Here is a 19,061-nt window from a genome sequence, read left to right as displayed (position 1 = left end):
AGAGAGAGAGAGAGAGAGAGAGAGAGAGAGAGAGAGAGAGAGAGAGAAACACTCGTTCGTGAGATGGCCCGTTCATTTGGTGCATTCTCATGCCATTCAATTCCTATCCAATCTACATATATTGTAGATGCTGTGCGATGTCTTCTTATTTTTTGTTTTCTGACGCATTAATAACAGTATCACATATATTCGGAAAACATGCATTTATGCAGCTGCAACTATGCATACGCATCTATATTTGCGGCCAATGTTTTCTGTTGCTGCTGCTGCTCATGCTGATGATGATGATGATGCTGCTGCTGCTGCTATTTCTCTCAAACCCGAAAAAGAAAAATAGGAAATCCACAGTAACATTGTCGGGCTAACTAAATAAAATCACTAAAAATTGGTTCATGTTTTCCTATCATTTGAAATATCCTATGTGCGGTAACTAAAACCGGTTTGTTTCGTTTCGTAGCCATGTATGATCTCTTTTGCACGTCCCGGAATGCTCGTATGTGTGTGCGTGTGTGCGCGCGCGCTCCTTTGTGATTTCAATTCGAAATGAAAGCAAATGTTCACATGTTTTTTTGTTTGAAATAGAACATTTATGGAATATTTTATTCGATATACTACTATGTGGAAAAGCTGGGTGCTTGTGGAATGGCTGCTGTTGCTGCTGCTGAGTTCAACATTTACAACATGTTTTGGCCCTATACAAAGGAACATTAGAGCGTTATGACGTTCGTAACCACGAAGTATTTTCACAAAACTATCATTTCTAGCTATCTCTTGTCGTTTGTTATGTGCATATCTCTCGTACTCTTTCTAAATCTATCTCTTGCTCTTTTGCTAGCTCACTTACTCACTCGCCCATTTCGTTCAATGCGTCTGCATGTATGGAATACATGGTTGTGTTGCATGACATTCTTTTTGTTTTGCCGAGTTTACCGAGTTAAAATGCGATGTATGTGCATTGTGCACCACATATGCAAATAATAAGCAATGCAAAACGAACGATGCCTGTAGCCCAAAATCCATGTATATGAAAATATATACGAAAACCATTTTATTGATAAATACCATAACCAAAAACCCGATCACATGAATATATATTAAAGTGCATCGAAAATGGCGTGAACGCCATACACACATTGTATGTGATTGGTTTTTTTTTCTAGCTCGCTGATGGGAACAAGAGATACTTTCAAAATCACATAATTATGTGAATTCATTCAAATGTGAGGATTGATAATAATTCCCGTTAAAAAAAACTCATCATTTTGTTTGGAATATCGAGCAAACGAACAAAACAAAAAACAACGACGCATTAACAACAGCAACCAGAAAAAAACAACTTTGGCTAAATCTTCTGAACTCATCACTCTAAACGATCATTCACAATGCCAACAAACACTAAAATTACATTTGATGTGTTTTAAACATGTAAAATGTGGTTTGCAATTACATACGCACGTATATAGTAGATTCGGATTTTATGAGTTGTTCACATTGCAGCACACATAAATGTGTGGATGAACTTACTTCTTCTTTTTCTTCGTTAATTTCAATGCTTTTAGGTGTGCAATTTCGTACAAGAGAGTTTTCATGTCAATTTATTTCATATGTGTACCATATCCATTTGGGTCTTATTTTAAATTGCTGTAGCAAACATCACCAAAGTCATGATAATGATGTATGCATACAAATCCATGCCAAATTGCATGTCCAATGGAAATTTTTGTTGATTTAGAAGTTGAACTCTTTGAAAATGGTCAATGCGTTCGAAGCTATTTACATCAACCCAATCCACTCTCCACCTTCAGCTATCTCTTCCATCGATTCAAATTCCATATTCAAATTCGAATTCATTTTAAAATATAAAATGAGAAAAAAAGAGCAAAGAACCGTACGCCCTGCATTCGGTCCACATATATAAGATGGGGAATAATAATAAAAAGTGTAAAAGTCAGAAGCAGGAAATAAAATGGAATAACTTGGTGATTCGTACAATCATGTTACAGCATCGCATACGATGAAATTGAAATTACATTGTAATACTCATCGAATATTGACGATTGTCAGACAAAAGTGCTGCAAAGATCATTATCGTTATAGGTAAATTGAATGAGCAAACAGAATGGGCGATTGAGTAAGACAGCGGAGGAGAGATGGTAGGTAGGTAGTTACAACTATGCGAATGCAATGCGTAATTTTGCAATGGAATTCGACAGCACATCGTTACATTCCGGCTTCAACTGTCCAACTAATTCGAATGTTTAGTTAAAATGTTCAATTTTAGGCAATTCTGTTCGTTCGTTCGTTCGTTCGTTTTTTTTTCATTCAAAAAGAGATGCAGATGCTTTTACAAACTTTGCATTTCAAGCGAAAATCAATGGATTTTCCAGCGCAATGTTTTTGATTGTTGGCCTGTAAATGGTTATTTGGCAATGGCTTGTGCACAATGAGTGTGTATATATGCAAAAGAGCGTTGAAATTTCGACTTGAGCGCGCCCATTCAATGAGCTCATCCACTTTTGATGTATGCACTGCACCAAAATACATTGTATATATGCCATTGATGTTGTTTGCCATTGTTTTGAGAGGACGAGCTAAAGCAAAAGCGAGCGGGCAACATAGACAGATATAGAGTTGCAAAAAGTTTTACTGGCTCTGTCGCTGTTGCTGCTGCACTGAACGGGCCATAGACATAGAGCATCGTTTCGGGGCCGAATTAATTGGTTGGGCTTCTGTTTGATGGCAATTAAATATGTATACTACAATTTACGGTTGAAATAATGACATAATATGACGCACAATTCAAGTTTCCGTTGTGTCATCACATTTATGGAGAGCGAGAGAAAATTGGAATCAGGATTAATACCCCGGTAACTCGATTGGAGAGGCGCTCGCGCGCTCACAAACACACACACACACACATAGAGAGAGAGAGAGAGAGAGAGAGAGAGAGAGAGAGAGAGCGAGCAAAAACTCGACACACCGACAGCGCATCATTCCAACAAAACTTTGATGACTTCAATGGGTATGTGCAAACATAGTGAATGTGTATAACAAAAGACAAGTCTTTTCGCTCGAATGTCAACGTCAATCGAAAATGACGTCATACAAAAATCGTAATGTCAAAACAAACACTTAGTTTGCATTGTGCCTGTGCATTTCACATACTGAATGCCACTATGATCCTTCTATTTATTTGCTCACATTTAACTCCGTGCTCCTTAAACAGTAGCTGTAGAAATCTGTTGTTGGTAATGTTCGAAGAAGCGGCCAAACACCAACGTAACAGATAACGATAACAATGCAAAGCAATGTGAGCAACACGGGAGTGAGACAGAGCACATGTGTGCTTTATGCTCAACTGATGCTGCTGCTGCTGGTTTGAATTAATAATCATGGCTGATGTGTTCTTCATTTGATGTGCTTAAAGGCAATACAATTCAAAACCCTTCAACCAAATGTATGCATGTGTCTGTGCCTGTGCGCTCGGCTTTTGTGTATTGCAAAAGGCAGTTAGATGTGATATAGCACACAAAATGGTGATGAGTTTAAGATTACAGGACCACATCACACAAGGTGAGCTTTGCCCATTTCGAATTTATATTGTGACAATCTTTTTAAATTCATTGAATTTCATCAGCAGACTCATCTTGGTCAACCGTCAAAATTCCAGTAATATGGCGTTTGTAACACGTTTGCTTCTGTTGCCCCCAAAACTTTGTGCGGCAAAGTGAGAAGCAAACAGCCCATTACATCAACGGCATCAGTAGCGCTCCAACGCCAAGTGACTCTTACACGCTGATTGCTTGAATATGTGTCCAACATTGTGCCAAACGAAGTGCAATCAAATGCCAACTATACTAGCTGTCTGCATATCGTCCATCGCTACACTCGTTTTCCGAGTGCAAACGAATTCTCATTTGAAACATTTTAATAAATTTTATAGTTTAATAATAAGCATTTTAGAAATTGGAGGTGTAGCGAGATGCGAGCAGGTAGCAGCTCTTCAGCACTCCAAATGGTCGGTCGCCTGGATGGATGGCGAAACAACAGCAACAACAACAACAACATTGCAATGTGAATGGGCTAACGAGCGAGCGACTCACTTCGTTATTCATTAAAATGGATTTTCGTATGAAATTTCGTTCAAACATTTCGGTTACCGTGCTGTTGTCGGTTGCGCCACTTAAAATGCTCGAGGTTCGAAGTTGATCAGCAAACCGTCACGTTTAAAGTTTTGTGTCGGATCATTTGAATCAACTTTGGTTTAGAAGCGTTGTGCACGCAAAATTTATAATTAATATGGAAAAAGAAGCAGAAAAACGATGTCCCCGCATCACACTGCTGCCACACACACACACACAACGAATGGCTGATAGAAATGAGCATTTCTACGCATTTTGTGGCAACCAGGGGCAGGTATAGGTATATACGGAATAGCAAAGTGTGTAGAGCAAAGTACTTGCCGAAGCAAACATCACATTGAGAAAACGGACAAAAATCACTGTCATCTCGAAATGGATGACGATGGCGAAGGTGAGTGAGCTCTAATGAGATTCATCGCTCACAATACATCAGCTAACCGCCGATTTGAATTAAAATATTCATGGCTGAAATTGGAAGCATTTCAAATCCATTCGATGGGGCACGTTCAGCCACCAGCTATGCTACTCACCGAGAAAAGAGATTGTTTTCTGCAACCGAATTGTTTGCCCGAGTCTCTGTTGTATGTGTGTGTGCTCGGCACGGCACGCTACGCGCGCGTCCGCCTGTTTGAGAAAATCGTTGAAAGCTTATTCGGGTAATCTTGATGTTGAGAAGAAGCGGAGTAAGCGGTTGCATCGGATTGATATGCACGCTTCTCGCTATATCCGATATCCCAAAAATAGACTAAATTCCATTCAAATTTAATGCAAAACCATCTTCTCTCACGCAGTAACAAACGGATTTGCCCTCGAGCAATTCACCGTTGAATTTCACGATGTGCAAATCAACAAATAATGTCTTATCTTCTAATTAGAATTGCGGTTCAACGCGGATTGCATGCAAATCGTATATATATATACAATACCTATGCTATGTGTATGCGTATACACTTGCTCTCTCTCTCTCTTTCTCTCACAATGACTTTCGTGCTCATTTTCCGCTAACTTGATTTTAATCAAAATATATGTTCAGCTGATAAGCGGACGAAGTTCAAGTTGCATAAAGTTTTAATGTATTTTTTTTCATCATGTATTTTTTCGTGTCATAGCGGGAGCGTTTTGCAAAAAAAAATTTACGAGAGCGACCAGTTATAAATCGAATTCTTGCCCTTCAACTGGTCAAATAATTGATGGGAGCTAATTAAATAGCTGCATTACTACGACTGCCAACAACTTATCAATCGTTGATGAAAAAATAAAAATAAAATAAAACTACGAGCAAAAGGAGCGACGATTAGACGCAACTTAAATTGTGATCCGCATTCAGCTGGCTCAAGTGAATGTCATACAGTTTTATTGCACTTTGCCATTCATAACGGAAAGTTTCAACCTCAACCTTGCGGTAAAAAGAACTGAAACACCGACGGAAAACATAATCTATTCATCAACACGTAATCATACCGAATTGAATCGAATTCAATTCAATTGAAGCGACATGCTGATACTCTCGGTGGAATGCAATTTATCTACGAAAATCGCAACGATTTTGTCAACGAGTAGCGTTCAAGCAAACTATGTTTCTCGTTTCGTTTTCTTCTTCTTCAACAAAGTGAAGATGGCGAACCAATGTTTTGTCCAATCAAAATCAGAGAATTGATGTCTAAATATATCATGTATCATCTGTGTGAGTGTATGTGTGTGGACTATGCCATATAATTAATTACATGTACTGGCTCACGTTGACCCAAGAGCGAGGGGAAAATCTCTTTAAAAAATAACTTTTTCGGTTTACAAATTACTTTCACTATTACTTTTTTTTTAAAAGAATTACAAATTACTTTTTATCATAGAAAAATATATTTTTGACAAGTAATTTCTAATAGAAAAGTAATTTATCGAATAAAAAGTAATTTGTAGTAATTTTTAAAGTAATTTTTAGTCAAAAAACTACTTTCAAAATTACTTTTTGTTCAACGAATTCCCAAAAAATTACTTGTCAAATAGAAATTACTTTTGAGTGATTTTCCCCTCAAGAGTCATTTCGTTATTTTGCATGACTCATGCCGAATAGTCAAATGAAAACTGCTTTATGCTTTTAAGAAACCCAATGTGTCCATGTTAAGTGATAAGAATAAAATGACGACCGCTCACTAACGAGTACACTAGCGCAAAAATTTTACACTATCGTCAGCAGCAGCGTTGCGTTACACTTTTGTTTACAGTACAAAATTGCAAAGCACTCTTCCTAATATCGATAACAAATTCAGTTAGTTTGTTTTGACATTTTCAAGTTCGTAATCACAACGCCGAACGAACGAACGATCAACAGAGAAAAATGTGAGCAAATAAATGAAATTAGCGACTAATTGGCACCTTATGGTATATTGAATCATGGGCGCAACCTTGAACATTTTGTCCACATCCAGCAACAGAGATTCTCAGGCTGGGAATCTCAGCGTCGCTTTGGTTTTGGTTTACAAAAAGTGCAAATCGCATTTGATATTTTACCCATTTTAAACTTTTTTCTCTTTGAACAAATGGAACGCTTTCGACTGGAAACATATTTTAAACCGTCACAAAACAATAGGCGCTGGCTGCAACAGTAAAACAGTGTCTTTTTTGTTTGTTCTTTTGAAGAAACGAAGAACCAGTAGAGAGAAGAAAAAAACGGTGTTGAAAAACGAAAATAGGATAAAATTCCACGGAATGTGAAAAAAAATAGAAGAAAAAGGCGGTAGAGAAAAAGAAACGAATGAAGATGGTCTGAAGTTGAACCTGAAGAGAGAACATAGAAAAATCGGGCATGTTTTAACTGCAAGTTGAAAGTATCTCTCAAGCACCTAATTAAAATAATGCAATTTCATTACAAAATGTCATTTCAATATGGATGTTTGGAGCAGAGTGCAGAGAAACACACACACACACACACACACACACACACACACACATTCAGATGATGACGAAGAAGAAGAAGAAAAAGAAGAAGAAGAAAAACTGAGGATGAAAAGAAAACAGACTCGAATTGGAAATACAAAGGTTGAAGAATGCGTTCGTCAATGTAGACTGTCGCTGTTTCCTCTGCTGCTGCTGCTGTTACTTCTTCATTTTTTTTCTTTCTCTACCATTTTTTTTTCTCTCTCGCTGTCTCGTTCTTTTTAAAGAACCGTTACGTGTCGGTTACTAAAAAAAAACCAGTGCAATGACTTACTGCCATTCAAAACCACACAGATTTACCGAATAACAATTAAAAGCATAGACATAAATGACGATAGACGCAACAAATACGACATCGTCAATGCGCTCATGCATACAAATATTCGCTAAAGTACTTCGACTGTAACGGAATGGCACTTGGTGTTTTCTCTCGTGCACTGTCAGCGCACCAACGAATGAACGAGCAAGCGAACGAGCGCGAGTCTAGGCTATTGCAGCAGCACCAGCACTATCGTATGCACTCGATATCGTTGTTGCCAGTGCTGCCATTGCTCCGGCTGTACTTTTTTTTCGTTGTCGTCATCGTTGCTGTTGTTGTTCCTCTCTTCTGCCGTCTTTTTATCTATTCAAAGATTCTGGCTCCATAAATACGTAAATCCATACCAAACTTATTTAATGTGTTTCTCTTTGTTTTTGTTCGGCTTGTGTTTTTTCCGTTGCCTCTCATTTTTTTCGACTTTTTTTTGCGCGTGCTCTCTCTCTCTCTGTCAGTATCTCTATCTCCCTCATATCGTATATATTTTTTTCTCCTTGCATTGTACTGACAAAAAATGCACTTAAGCGTACATATTTTCATTTTTTTTCTCGAGCTGCTGTTGTTGTTGTTGTTGTTGTTGCTTCTGTTCGTTTGTTCTCTATCTCTTTTTCATTCTGGTGCATTTTTTTTTCACTTCGCTATTTTTGTGTATGTGTATATGATTTTATTACTCTTTTTTTCAGCAAATGCTTTATGTGTCTTCCGTGTACAAAGTGAGTTTGCACTGTTCGTTCGTTCAATGAATACATTTTTGCTTTTGCCACTGACATCAAGCTCTCCATAAGTATTGGCCACCATTACTCTTTGCTCGCGCGAGCACTCTCTATGTACATAGAGCTATTACCGTTATTTCAGCTCCGCTGTGTGTTTCCATAATTATTTGTTGTTATCGCTGTTATTCTGTGGTTGTTTGGAATAACAACAATAACAACAACAAAGAAACGGCTTTATGAAATATGTTTTGCTGTTTTGAGAGGATCTCTTAGTTTTATACTATTTTTTTCTCATCTCGTTCACTCCTCAGTTTCTGCTTTCCATTCTATTTCAGTTTTCGAACCGTCAATTCAATCAAAAATCGCAAAGAGGCAAATCGCTCTTTAGATTGTACTGCGAGAAAATATAATTCAATCTAATTCAATAGATGTTCTTAGAGTGTGATCGATCGCTATGGTTCAGCAAAAATCAGATTGCACATTCGCAAGTCATAAGCAAAATGGCAGAGCGAGCGTGAGATAGAGTGAGGGAGATGGGAGAGAAAGAGAATGAAAAAAGAGTCAGAGACCTTCCGTAAGTGTGCTTTTAAAGGTAATCGCAGTTATTGCATTGACCTCAACGCATTTTCAATGTTTGTCGTGTGTTCGTCGCTTTTGAAATGCGCGCACTGTGTGTGTTCGTGTGTATGTGTATGTATGCGATGGAACTGTAATGCATTCACTGTGACCGAGTATAGTCTCGTTTTTCCGCTCATCGTTATCGATGGCGACTATTTATTTATTATTTATTTGCTTGTTTTCTCTGCTGATGCTGCTACTGATCAATTAAATTTCATTCAATTTGGGAATCCTTTATGTTCGTGTTCATAGAACATTTTAAATTGATTCTTCGCTTTTATTTTCAGTTAGATCCCTCTCTCCGCTCGCTCGCTCGCTCTGTCGTTCATTTTCTTCTGTGTTTGGTTATTGCTTAACGCAACGATTGAAACGAGACCGGAAAAAATATCCGCAATTTTTTTTATTTTTTTTTGCTTTTTCATCGTGGATTTAAAGAGTTAATGAACATATTATCACCGACTTGAACGAATGGCAGCAGATAAGAAAAAGAGCATGATTGCAACGTGCATTGCACATCGTACAGCGAATGTGACTTAAATATCTATGAGAGACATGGCACGAGTATTGGCAGTGAATGCGACACAGCGACACCAAGAGTGTGTGTAAGTTTGTATGTGCAAAAAAGGCAGAGTGTGAGAGAGGAAGGCGACTGAGGAGGGAGATAGCGACGGGACAGAGACTACGAATAAAAATGTGCGAGATGTGACAACGCAAAGAATCAACGTATAAAATGCATGTTTGTGTATTTTAATGTCGACGTCTAATTGAACGCCAAATCACACGCACTATACAATAATGAGCACTGACTTTAGCTCAAATTAAATTCTCAGCGGATGTAAACAGAATTACAATCGAGTGAGCGATGCGATGAAGCGAGAGAACGGTAGAGATAGAGATAGTGGAAAAAAAGGGAATGATTTATTTTTAGTTCAGTGCTTGATTTCAAACCAGTTTAGTGATTGGAATTGCATGAGATTTTGTGCTTGTTCGATATTTTCGTTGGTATTTCGAAATGTCTGGTCGAGCGCTTCGGTTTTTTAATGGAAAATACATATCGTGTGCATTGTGGATGGATCTTCAACGGATTTTTATATTTTTTATGTTTTCATTTTCCCCTGTTGTTTACCTCGTTTTGGATGTTTTTTGTGTGTTCCGTTAAAAAAAAACCCTTTAAATGTGGATGAATATGTGCATATTTGTCTACAATTCCATAATTTAGCCTCAAACACATAGTTTTTTGTATGTGTGTATGCGAGTGAATGCGCCGAATTTCTGGTTTCTCTCTCTCTCTCTCTCTCCCTCTCCCTGTCTCTATCTTTTTCATTCTTTTCATTCTGTTCTGAGTACGCGTGAAACAGACACAAAGATCTCTACGGTTTTTATTCGCTAAAATTATCACGCGACAACAGCTCGAAACAAGCAACGAGAAAAGCTAGTTTCTTGTGCCTCCTTGATAAGCTGTAGGCCATTGTTGTACATGGGTTGTGTTGATGGCAAATGCCACATACACATACATCACTGTCTGCTTGTAGCCGCTTTATTGAAATATTTACATGGTTGAATGTTGCAAATGATGGCCTTTGTATCTGCATTCGACATATCTCTTTCTCTCTCTCTCTCTCTCTCTCTCTCTCTCTCCTTGTCTATCTCACTCTGGCTCTCCCCCTTTTTCCAACGAACAGAAGTGTTCTTTTCACTCATTCACACACAGAGTGTAACGTAATTTTGTTCTTGTTCATAGACGCATCGAGCGAGAGCGAATCAAAGGAAACGCGAGATGAACAAAAACACATCAGTGAACGCCAACAATATGAAGTAGCAACAACAACAACAACAACAACAGCGACAGCAGCAGCAGCAGTAGAATAAGAACCAGCCAGAGCTATTGGAATGCCAAACGGACGAAATGCTTTCGAAAATGGATAAGCGAGAAATGGTCGCTATAAAAATTCATGTAAAAGATAGATAGATAAATGCAAGAATCGCAATGCGATAGACAAATCTAAAATAAAAATCGAAATCGAAAGCAGCAAATGGATACACACAGACATACGGAGCAGAGAAATTTTTTTAAAAATAAAACCGAATCCTAAAGAAAACCGGCAAAGAACAATGCAAATTGTTTCGAATACATTTTGTTTTGTTTCCAAAGATGAATACTGAACTAATGTGTGTGTGTGTGTGTGTGCGGTACTTTGGTTGAAAACGATGATGATAACGAAAAAAGAGAGACTGGGGAAAAAAGAAACAACAATCGCGTAATGCCGAATTTCATATTCGCGTGTGCCTTCGCATATTATTATTGTTTGCACAAGCATTCAATGGCAACGAACGACTTCACGCACAAATAAAGCGGCAAAGACAAAAAACGAAAAACCCGTACAGACACAAATGTATAAACACAAATATAAAAATGATAAAAACGATGACAAAATATACATATCACTCCCAACAGTTGCCATTCACTTTTGTATTTTCATATCGCAAACTTTTCCCCATTTTTCATTTCACTTCAATTTTTTGTTCAAATTCGTCGACATACCGCTTTGGCTTCTGATTCTTCTTCTTCTTCTTCATTTTTTGCTGCTGCCGTTGTTTGTTTATTTATTTTTGTTCTTTCAATAATCATTTCACCGGCATGGCGAACGTATATATTTATTATCAACAAGAATAATATGGTCGTCTTATAAAAATAAGAAACTTCAATGGCAACACAGTTTTCAGCTTGTATTCAAGTGGATGAATGGACGGAACCATTTGAATCGAATGCGTAAGCCATCGCAAATATGCATATATACACATTTCATGTATTTATCCATATTATTATTTCTTGTAATATAATCTATGTGCGTTGTCGCATTCAATGCGACCATTCAACGGAAAAATACATATTAAAAAATTGTGTGCGACAAAGGGAAAAGAGTTTTTGATTGAGGCGAAATGAAGAGTGACACAATGTGTGTGTGTGTGTGTGCGAGAGGAAGAGAAAGCGACCGAATGGAATTTCGAGGCAGGAAAGACGGAGGAGCGAAAAGAATGAAATCAACACCGAACAAAACGGATATTGGAAGGCAAAAGAATACTGCATACGATATAAATAACAAAAGCGAATACACAATGAACTGAGTAAATAACTCGAAGCAATTCACACAGCTCGACAGATATACACGTTGAGCTACAGTTTTGATTTCTTTGCCCCAATGCACATGCATAATAGAAAACGTGCATTCGATACCGTACTTGAACTCTCTTCTCTCTCTTTTTTTCATTTAAGAAGCTATTTAACGTTTAATTCTTTTTTCATTTATTATTGCTGAGCAGCTCCACCAGCGGTACACATAGTCTCTCCCATCGGAGCTGACGTTCATTGCGAGCGTACGCACGCATATGAGGAAGTTGGCGAAAGAAAGGAAGAGAGATGAAATCAGGACGAAACAGCGCACAACCCTTTCATCATCCGGATTCATTTTTCCACATTCGTTATGATTTCTGATTTCGAAGTTTTTCAATAAACATTTATATCTGTAGATCAACAAAGTGGGCAGTGTACGCACATCCGAAACGCACACGAACGGAACACAACAAAAAGATCTGGAAATTTTCAAGCAGAAAGACAAAAAAGACTCTTTTTGACATGTTCCATGCAAAATGTGTCTTTTTTTTCATACGGCTCGAATCACTACTTTACGTGCTTGAAACTTAAATCTTTTGTCAGTGCAGTAGAACGGCGACAGCAAAGAAAAGCGAGAGAAAAAACAACGACGACGACGACGGCGGCGACAAGATAAAACTTGAAGAATTACATGGAGCTTTTAAACACATTTCGGCATTTTTCACGTTTAACAAGCAAAACAACAAAGCAAAAGTAAGGAGACGTCGACGACGAACGTTGGATCACAATAAAATTCGCACTTTGTATATACTTCGTTACACACTTGGTGTGTGTGTGTGTGTGTGTGTGTCTGTATGTTGTAGCAATGCCGATGCAGTTAGTACAAGTATGGCAAACTGTCGTCCCTCTCTCACTCTTTTACCCGGTATGTTTGTCGTCGGCAGCGGCTTGGGGACAAAAACGAGCATAAGAGAAAAACCAAATATACAAATCCTACATGAACTTATCAACCCAGACGAGAGCGACTACATGCAAAAGGCGAAACAATCAAGAACATTTAGTTTCACTTTAACTTTGTTATTCACTCGACATTTTCTTCCGATGAAAACTTTCCCGTTTGTCTGTCTAATTATTGTGTTGCGTTTTCTTTTGCGATTTTGTCGCCCCCCTTTCCCTTTGCTCACACCCACTCATTTGCTCGTTTCTTCATCACCCATTCCTGTTCGATAAGTTCAAGCTGTTTCAGATGCAATGAAAATGTGCAACTCGAAAATAAATTGAAACTTCGTTAAAATTGCATAATTTAGCCATTTTTCAGCAATGACGAACTCCCTCACTTCGATACAAACTGAATGGAAAATGTGCTTCATTCACATCCCAAAGCCGAAATTCGAGAGTTTACAGAGACAAAGTAACGAAATGAAAACAAATGCACTCGAAAAAGAAAACTATTTATTAATCGGATTTTGTAGTGACACTGGAAAACCAAATGACTTTCGGTGCTTTTGTCGTTTTGGCAACTGGTGACATTCCACATTCATTATGAGCAAAATTCGTAAATTAATTTCATTGGATTCTCTGTGGTGCCGAGCAGCATATATATTAATATATTTTGGGGTGGCATTCGTAAAGTGTTTGCAAACTGCGCAGAAATCATTTCAGCTAATTAAATGAATCACCTGATAAGTCACCACAGTTTGATATGTTGCTAGCGGCTATTGATCGCATCGAATGAAATTATCGAATCGCATCGGATCGAACAGGCCGACAGGGCCGTTGGCCTAAAATTGGTAATCGCCCAACTGTTCGTAACTGATTATCGTGAGCTAAATTATACACACGAACGTCATTATTTGAAAAATAACAATAATCGTATAAATATGAATTTATCGAAATCATGATGCATTTACTGATAACATTCGATCGCTTTGTCACGTTATTTATTTACTTGGAATTGGTGAAAGAGACCACCGTAAGGCATATAACCAATATGTTTCTGTGTTTTGGTCGACCAACAGAGAACATTTCGTCAGCAATATGAAAGCAAAACGTTAATAAATCTTCCATAATTGATTGCATATTAAATGTGTGCATGTGTGTGTGTGTTTGTTCACCGCGTTCACTCGGTTTTTTAATGGCAATCTGAAAATGGGATGCTTGAAATGTCCGATCGGATTATGGATTGTCAGTCATTTTATCAACTCATCACATTCAATAAATTACTATATCACACGAGCGAATCATGCATTTTTAAAAAAAAAGTGCTCGACCGTTGGTCTATTAAGTTATTAGGCATATTTCGACATTTTATACATGGACTTTACGAAAAGCGGTGGTTGTGACATATATATGTTGCCATTTCACCAGCAAATTCAATTAATTGATTTATTCCGTAGACTTGTAAAACGGAAAATGCGCATCCGCTTATGTCCACATATCGTGTTTTCCATAGCTCCTTTCTCTTGCACACTCTTCCTCCTGGAATATATAATTCGAAATGTGTGTCTTTTTGTGTGTGTGTGTGTGTGTGTGGACATCAATGGATTGGTTCCAAATAATCGAGGCTTAAGCAACGAAAAGCCAAATTAGATTGACCCAACAGCTCGTCACCACTTGCTCACTTCTCCCACCCCGTTCAACATGAAAAAAGTGTTTTTTTTTAGACTTTAAATAGAAAATGTGATTCGAACCGCAAAGCCGACGGGACCAAAAGCAAAATGCAATAGTTTTGATGAAACTTCGACCGAAATATATACATTATATGATTAGCATTAATGGAATGGAATCAATTGTTGTTTACAAATTCCAATACGGATATGGTCTATCTATGTCTGGATGGTTTTTTTTCTTCAGTGGGCCATTTCATATACCATAATATTATATAGTCACTTGAGTGGATTTAAATATAAATAAATCGGAGCATGCTGTTATCAACATCACAATAATATCGGAAAATTACTTTTTTTCCACATGATTGACTTTTCCGATAGAAATTCAATTATGAATGTTACTATTTAATTTAATCGACATGAAAATACAATTTCGGGCTTTATTATTTATTTTCCATTTGTGGCTATCATTACACAATTGTATCGTACACGCGCGCGCGCTCGCACGTTCGAGCATATCATTTTTTCCCGTTCTTTCTCTTCGACGCTCTTCGGCACTGTGATGATCATTTTGATAGAGATAAATTCCACAAATACCACTTTGTGAAGATTCGTATGCGAATGGATTTTTGAATGGTGCGTCTTTCTTTGTGTGTATGCTCTCTGCAGCGCGCAGAGCAAATTTTTGTGTAAAGGAAATGTGAACGATAAAAAAAACAACGTAGATTTTGTTGTTGTTCGTTAGAGGGGGGGGGGGGGTGGCAGTCGTAAATGATGAGATTCATTCGTTGATTGCATGACAGATTTTTCCGACGTTTTTTTTATCCGCTTCTCTCTCCGGTTAAGCATTGCATATATATTTTTTGTGTGTCTGTCTGTACAGTAGATTATTTTGAGTGAAACGATCACTTTCCACCATATTTTTTTTATCGGTCATTATTTTCGGTGGCATGCCTGATATCGGCATATGAGTTGATGCTGTGCGCTGATTTTCATTTGTCCGTCCATTCGAATGTATACCCATCGATGATATGAATATGAATTCTGTATGTGATTGAGTGCGTATAATTGTATTTTATTCAGTCGAGAAATCGATGAAAATGTCGATCTACGTTCCGAATTCACGTCCGAACGAGAACCACTTTGTCTCGCTCGCTCTGGAATTTTTTTTTTATGCCCGCTTTTTTTTCATTTGTTGCCATTGTGCTATTTATCTCTTGTATTTTGTATTGCTGCGTTTCCTATTGATGGTTGTGTGTTAGGTCGCGTAATCGTTTTCTCTGCAATATAGTGTTTTTTCACTATCTTTTCTCTCACTCTCTGTCTCTCTCTCTCTCTCTCTCTCTCTAGTGAAATTCTATGTGAATTGTGACTTGGTTTTGTTTTCAGCAGCTCGATTTTTGATTGGAAGCAAACGCGCGCGCCCGTCTGTGTGTGTGCATGTGCATTAATAATCAACAAATATGGAAAAATGCGAAAGTACTGAACAATTTCAATCACACAAACACAATTGTAAAGTGTATCTGCATGTAAGCATAATCATACACAAATTCATTAATTCCAATAGATTTATGTGCTGATGATGACAATGAAAATGATGATGATGATGACGTTGCACATAGGACACATTTCCATAAAATATTATGTATATAGTTTTCATTTATTGTGCGAATTTGTTTGGCATCACCTTTCCCGCTTGAATCTGCACCGTTAGAGAGGAGAGGAGAGGAGTGTCGATGATATTGAATATAAAAAAGAGGCCATTCGATGTTACAATTGAATTGTTTAATATGAAAATGTGAACACATACACGCATATCACATGTTTATACCGAAGGTTTCAACTTCTTGTGAAACGCAGAACCAGGAGAGAATAATAGGCATTCAATTCATATTTCGACATCGGAATAGTATTCAGAATAAGAATGAATGTGTATGCCGCTTACACAATAACACTATTAAAATTGGCAGAGCCATTTCTCGTTGTTGAGAATATATCGTGGAGCGCACAAAAGACTCTTATCACTAATAAATGGTTATAAGAAGTCGACAGAAGGCAAAAGCCCGTACATTATTGTGCATACTGAAGAGCATTGAAGACCATTGTGACATATTGTGTCTGTCAGAATGTGTTTCTATGTATCTGTATGTGACTGGCTCGATATCGATATGTTTTATGCCGCTGGATACGCATATAGCACATGATCAATTAGATGGTTGCTATGTGTATACCTTACAGTCAGCATACAACGATTTACGTAAATTTCGCCATTTGTCGCGTTCCATATCTTGAATGCTTGGCTTTCGCATTTCCATCGAGACTAAGGGAGAAAAAAGGACAAAAAAAAACACGAGAAAACAACAATTCGAAATTGGTTGTGAAAAAAAGAAACACACACACATCCAATAGCAATGGCTGGGAGTCAGAGAACGGTTGTACAATGACTATTATTAAATTGGATGGTAAATCGCATAGAAAGATAATCGAATTACGCATTTTGTATTATTTGCATGACGACATCAATACATCGGATATGATATGTTATTAAGTTTCCTTTATTTCGGTCGTAACAAAACCGAAAAGAAAAATCACATTTTCTCTTCGTTTGCAATCCATTCAAGCCGATTGACTATGTGCGCTTATTCGCTCAATCAATATTTTTTTTCTCTCTCTGTGTGTGTCCCTTTCCGTTTTGTGTGCGCACCGAGTTGACGTTTTCAACATTGTTTTTTTTTTGTTTCCATATATCGAAAGTAGATATCGATAACATGTTTCGAATGCCAATACTGAATTGAATGCGATAAATTCAATAGACCACAGAAAATTTTCAAAACCAAGTGGAAAAAAATGAAAGCGATTGAACGCAAAAAATAATAGATAAATTCTTTTTTCCCTTTTGTTATTGCTGTTGCTGCTGCTGCTGCTACTGTAACGTTTAACCCGTCTCTTTACATCGCCTGTCCGCACTTTTTCACTCTCCCCCGCTCCCTCTCTCTAGTTTAATCGTGCGCCACAATGTGTCTCGCAGGCCTGAACGCTCAACTGCACTGAGAGTATTTTATACCAAATTCGATAAATAGTTTGCGACCAGCGCTTAATAATACCTGTTTCGACCATGTAACTTGCGCTCATTGTACCTATGCAAACAGATTGCTGATTTTCAATTTTCAGAATGGTTAGCTGGTGCTGGCATTAGCGCTTCTAGCGTCTCAATCTCTTGCTCTTTATCTCATTTTCTCTGGTCTGTGTGCAGTATTTTCAACTGCGATTGTACAAACACGAATAAAAATTCAAAATTCGCAACAACGGAAATTCACAACGAGATAATAGTGAAAAGTATTTGGCAATAGACCGCCTCCGTCTGCCTTCCAGATAGACACACCGATTGAGGGAAAAAGTTTTTTAATTAAATTGGTTTTGTTCCTTTTCTATTTCGTGTTTTTTTTTCTCTGACTTTATATGTCGTTTTCTTTCGCTGCTGTCATTCCTTACCGTTCGGCTGGCCACCGACGTTTTGGCTGGCTCTCTCTCTCTCTCTCTCGCTCTTGTATTTTGCTTCCAATTAAAATATATCAATATTTGTGTATAGATTTCATGCACCTTCACTCTGTCTATTATTTTTTTTCTGTCTCCCTTTTGCTCCCCTGTTTCCTCTCGTTCACTCTCCGTTTTCATTCGGTTCCATTTTTCATTCGATTCGATGTGCATACCAAAATCACACTGTACACAAAGTTTTACATGTAACTTGAGTTTTGGTGGTGCAACTTTAATTGAAATTATTATTTCGTTTTGTTTTATGGGATCCATTCTATCGGTGTGGTTGTCATTACGTTGCATTACAGCGGCTGCTTCATTCTCAGCCGATTCGATTCGAACCAAAATTAGAAACAAAAAAAACAAGCACACACACACACACCATAGAGATTGAACGAACAATGGGAAATGTTGGATTTGTGTGCTCTTCAAACCAAATCGTAAAAAAATATGCTCTTCGATGCTTGTAGTTCTTGTGTAAAGAAACCAAATATTACAAGCGTCATCGTTGTCGACGCCGTCGTCGTTGATAATAACAGACGATCAAGAAAAAAGAAACAAGAGAAAAAACCGGGCAAATTAAAAATAAAACACCTAAGTGCTGCGCTGTACACAGTGCGTTACTGCATTACATACACGAAATAATCAAAAGAAACAAAAAAAATAACACGTAACACGATATCCACTGTGTTTTACAAGCATTCAAATTGTAATTCATAATTTTCACTGAACAAAAATAATCGTAGCGCTTAATGAATACTATGCAGGTGCACACAGGCAAACAAATACATCTATTACAAGCATCGAAAAATGATACACCGGATTACATTTCAAAGTATGAAATTACAACGACCGGTTGTTCGTACGGTCGCCCGCCCGCTTCAATCTATGCACGGTATATTGTAACAAATTTGCTGGTTAATGGCTAACCTTTCGCTATGATTCCGAAATGCAGAGAGTTCATTCTTCGTCAGCCGTATTAGTTGAGTTACGACGAAAGTGAGAGAGAGAGAGAGAGCGAGCGAGCGCACGATGGAGTGAATGAGAGGAAAGAACGTGGAAGACAGGAGGAAATTTCCACCA

General features: G+C 37.8%; 1 protein-coding gene across 12 annotated transcripts in view; it reads right to left on the bottom strand.

Annotated features, from left to right (window-relative positions):
• LOC129579317 (poly(rC)-binding protein 3) overlaps positions 1-19,061 on the bottom strand; it is a 196,375-nt gene that overhangs the window by 70,383 nt on the left and 106,931 nt on the right. The window lies entirely within an intron of this gene.

The sequence above is a fragment of the Sitodiplosis mosellana genome, unplaced genomic scaffold (genome assembly GCF_009176505.1).
Source record: "Sitodiplosis mosellana isolate CC-2019 unplaced genomic scaffold, AAFC_SMos_1.0 Smas_scaffold_6226, whole genome shotgun sequence".
Classification (NCBI taxonomy): Eukaryota; Metazoa; Arthropoda; class Insecta; order Diptera; family Cecidomyiidae; genus Sitodiplosis; species Sitodiplosis mosellana.
Note: the sequence above shows the minus strand (reverse complement) of the source record. Positions and strands in the feature narration are given on the sequence as shown.